This window comes from Nicotiana tomentosiformis, chromosome 9 (genome assembly GCF_000390325.3).
Source record: "Nicotiana tomentosiformis chromosome 9, ASM39032v3, whole genome shotgun sequence".
Lineage (NCBI taxonomy): Eukaryota > Viridiplantae > Streptophyta > Magnoliopsida > Solanales > Solanaceae > Nicotiana > Nicotiana tomentosiformis.
In genome coordinates, this window is record NC_090820.1 from 85,082,636 (window position 1) to 85,087,624 (window position 4,989).

The window sequence follows — 4,989 nt, forward strand, 5'->3', positions numbered from 1 at the left end:
TCGGGTTGCACGCCGTAACAGACTTATTAAAAGTCCATATTGGAGGATCGGGTTGCACGTCGCAACAGACTTATTAAAAGTCCATATTGGATGATCGGGTTGCATGCCGCAACAGACTTATTTAAAAGTCGACATATATATATATATATATATATATATGTATGTATGTATTGGGGGATCAGATTGAGCGGGTTGCACGCTGCAACAGAACTGAATATGAATATATTGTGAGAGCGGGTTGCACGCTGCAACAGAACCGAATGTGAATATATTGTGAGAGCGGGGGTTCACGCTTCAACAGAATTGATCAGCACTTACCAGTACATGTGGTCGGTTGTACTGATACTACACTCTGCACTTCTTGTGCAGATTTCAGAGTTGGTCCCAGCGGCGTGCCATAGACTTGCTCGGATTTAAGCTACTCGGAGACGACGTGAGGTATAACTGTATGGCGTCCGCAGTTCTGAAGTCCCCGTCTATTTTACTTTAGCTGTGTGTTTATTTTCAGACAGCTTCATTTTATTCAGACCTTTATTTGTATTATTTTAGAAGCTCGTGCACTTGTGATACCAATTCTAGGATGGTATTTAGATACAATTATTTTTATGGATTATTCACTATATTTCAAATTTTGCTTCCGCATTTGTTTCTTTGATTATTAATAATTTAAAAATTATTTAAAAATTAGTTAATATTATTCTAACGTTGGCTTGCCTAGTAAGTGAAATGTTAGGCGCCATCACGGTCCGAAGGTGGGAATTTCGGGTCGTGACAAAACCATTCCCTCATTTTTTTCCCCTAAAAGAGAATATTCTTTTTTATATTTTCTCTCTCTTCTATATTATATTATTGTTTTTTATTTCAATTTTATTTTTTAATTTCCATTAAACAAATTCCATCTTTTATTTTCATTAATTTGTAGTTTCCATTAAAACAATTTCATAAAATTTTAAATAATATAATTTGTAAGCAATTATTATAGATTAACTAATAATTCAAATAAAAGTGAAATCATTGCAATACAAGATTAATTAAATACATATTACATAACGATAAAATTCATTCGAAATACTACATAAATATTCAACTTCAACCTCTAGTATTCTCCCATAAATAATTTATTAATGCATTACGAAGTGCAAAATGAGCATCTTTGTCCTTAATTCTTCTATGTCGAGCTAAAAATTCTTGAAATCGTTGATTTTTATCTACTTCCATTTCTACTGTTGGAGGTGGACCTTCCAAATCATCTTGAATTGATGCAATAAGATTACGCTCATTCTCGATTATCATGTTGTGCAATATAATACATGTAGTCATTATATCATGTAGCACTTCTTTTTGCCAAAAACGTGACGGTCCTGCAACAATTGCAAAACGTTGTTGCAAAACTCCGAATGCACGTTCAACATCTTTTCGACATGATTCTTGTTTCATCGCAAAATATTTCTTCTTTGCCGAATGTGGCTCACGAATAATTTGTATAAGGGTTGACCATTTTGGATATATACCGTCAGCTAAATAATAACCCATATTATATTCTTGTCCTTGAATAACATAATGGGCGGGAGGAGCAGTACCTGCAGCAAGATCAGAAAATAAATGTGATGACTCTAAAATATTAATGTCATTATTGGTGCCGGGCATACTAAAATATGCATGCCATATCAAAAGGTCATGATCAGCCACAACTTCAAGAATAATTGTTGGGGATCTACTACGACCTGCATATTGTCTAGCCCATGCTGTTGGACAATTTTTCCATTTCAATGCATGCAGTCTAGACTGCCTAGCATTCCTGGAAAGCCACGTTGTTCACCGATGTGCAGAAGCCTTGCAACATCGTTAGGTGTTGGTGATCTCAAATACTGCTCGCCAAAAACCTCTATGACAGCTCGGCAAAATCTCTTCAGGCTCTCAATTGCAGTCGACTCTCCAATTTTCACATATTCATCAGTGGCATCCGCTGGCAAACCGTATGCCAGCATTCTAAACATGACTGTAATTTTTTGTAGAGTAGATAATCCAAATCTACCCATGACATCGGCGCGTTGTACAAAGTACATATCATGAATTTAACTTCATCAACTATTCGGAGGAACAAATTACGGGACATCTGATATCTACGACGAAACTGGCAATCATTATAGTGTGGATTTTTTGAAAAATAATCCAGAAATAAATTATTATCAGCACCTTCACGATCTCGATTGATTACCACATGACCAGGAACAGAGCCAACTCTGATAGCATCATTATTTTGATCGTGCAAACACTGCAATACATAATTGTTCATCTGGAGAGAAAAATCGATGATGGTTATATGAAGATAGTCGAATCACAAAATAATCAAATTGTTGAGGCAATGAATAGTGCAACTGAGAGACAAAAAGAAACAAATGACATTGAAAGAGAAAAAGTAAGACTAAAAGAATTGAAATATGATCGTAAAATTATGTCCATGGATGTTGATTCTATTTTGGATCCAGTTCGTCGTGAATATTTCCGGCAAGAACAACAACAAATAATGTATAAAAGAAGTCAACAACCACAACAGTCACAACCACAATAATCATCTGCTACATTCACTCAGTACTATAATAATTTTTGTGTACCTGAAAACGACATGTCTCGCTACTAAATTATTATGCTATTTAACGTAGTTTCAATTTTAATGTATTTTAATTTAATGTATTTTCAATTTTAATGTATTTCTAATTTTAATGTATTTTCAATTTTAATGTATTTTCAATTTTAATGTATTTCAATTTTAGCAACACCAAATATTTTATATTTGCACCTTTTATTTTTTTTATGATGGTTATATCTTTTTCATACAATTATAACTCATAATAAAATTAACTACCAAATTTACATAAAAAAAATAGATGCACGATAATTAATTTTTCAAAATTATATGTCAAAGTTAAGATGAAAAATTAATTAGGTAAATATATTATATAAACATAATTAAGTATATATAAAAAGATAAATTAAAAGACTAATTAATAAAAATAATAATATTTTAATGGGAAATAGTAAATGGGGAGATGAATAGTGTGTCCCCAAATTTGGGGAGACGTTATTTACTCCCCATTTTGGGGATAAAAACGGGGGAGGGTTGGAGTGAAATTTTCCCATTTTGGGGACAAGGTTGGAGTTTCTCTAAGAAATGAAAACTTCAGTTCTTTTTCATTTTAGCATTTACGAATCAGAGTTATTGAATACTTCCTCCATTTTAAATTAGACAAGATAAGATACTTTCTTTTTTAGTCTGTTCCAAAATAAATGACACATTTTTAAATTTGAAAATAATTCAACTTTAAACTCTTTATTTTACCAATTTTACTCTTAATGAGAAGCTTTTATAACCATACAAATCTTACGGCCCCACAAAGTTTTTACCCCTTAAACTTTTAAGACCACAAGTTTCAAAAGTCTTATTATTTTTTCTTAAATTCCGTGCCGAGTCAAACTAACTCATCTAAATTAAAATGGAGGGAGTATCTCTGAAGATCAAAGGTACTACTTTGAACTTATCCCGACTATTAGGGACCATTATTATTATTTTTTAGTTATTCATACCCTTATTGTTAGCAAATTATCTTATTTTTTTCTATTGATTTTGACAAAACTCCATATCGAATGGACAGAAAATACTTCGAGAAAAATATCCTTAAAGTTACTCTATTAGTCAAAATTAAAAAAAGTATAAAAATTAAAGTCATTGGATTATATTCTAGTCATTTTAAGTAACATGATAAATGTGGTGTATAATTAGTCCGAAAATAATTATGTTCTAGTCATTTAAGTAACATGATAATTGTTGTGTATAGTTAGTTAGATTTTCTCCAAGAATCTTATTTCCATAATCCAGTTATATCATTCTATTTAAACATGACAGATTAACATCACCATCAAATCAATTTCTCAGATAGAAAACAAGAAGAAGTTTGAAATACAAATTACACAAGAAATGGAAAAAACAGCAAACATGAAGCTGGGCTTGGGAATTGCAATCATATTGATGATGTGTTTTGCTGCAGAAGGGGAAACTGATGTACAAAGATGCATTCATTAATGCCAGGCAAAGTGTGGCAATGATCAAGAATGTTTCAATGACTGTATAAATCACTGTGTTGTACCTGTGAATGGGCAATATCAAATTTACTATTGTAAGATTGGCTGTGCTTTGGGTAAGTGTTCTAAATTTGATGTAAATGACAAGCAAAGAGAGACTTGTTTGGAGGAGTGTTCCAACAAGGATTGTTATTTCAAAAATTAGTCATCTATATATTGTTGGAAATATGCGCTAAAAGAACATAGTTTATCCTCATTTATATTGTTTTAGCATTTATTTTTATTATATCAATCAAATGAGTAAACTGATTAACTGCTTTTTGACTGAGACATCAAGAACATTACCACAGAAGAGTGATATTGACTCAAATATTTGATAGATGTTGAATTGATATATCTATTGTTGCTTAACAGAGATAGCAGTTCTATGTTGGTAAAAATACAGTTGCATTTGAAAAAATAAAATTTTAAAAATATAAAAAGTCTTCAAGTTTACATTTTAAATATTAGAAACTGAAAAGTAATATTGTGGAGTGTATAAAAATATTTACACAATAATTTAGAAGTGTATAAGTACATATAAGTATGTGGGAATACTTAAAACGGAAAAGGGCCAAAACTGCTCCTGAAGTATCGAAATTGATACAAAAATGGCCTTCGTCCACCTATTTGAATAAAAATGCCCCTACCGTTATTTTTTTGGCTCAACATTACCCTTATTACTAACAGAAAATTCTGTGGGGGGGGGGAGAGGGGAGGGATATTTAATTAATATCCACGTGTCACCGTTCCATTGGCCTAACTTAAACTTCAACAAAAATATAACTAAACTCACCCTTAACCCGTCCGAATATTGACCCGCTCCGATTTTAACACACAGCTCTCTCTCTCTCTCTCTCTCTCTCTCTC

General features: G+C 32.1%; 1 pseudogene; it reads right to left on the reverse strand.

The window, feature by feature from the left end:
* Positions 1 to 1,027: 1,027 nt before the first annotated feature.
* LOC104106874 (uncharacterized) lies at positions 1,028 to 2,296 on the reverse strand (annotated as a pseudogene).
* Positions 2,297 to 4,989: the final 2,693 nt, after the last annotated feature.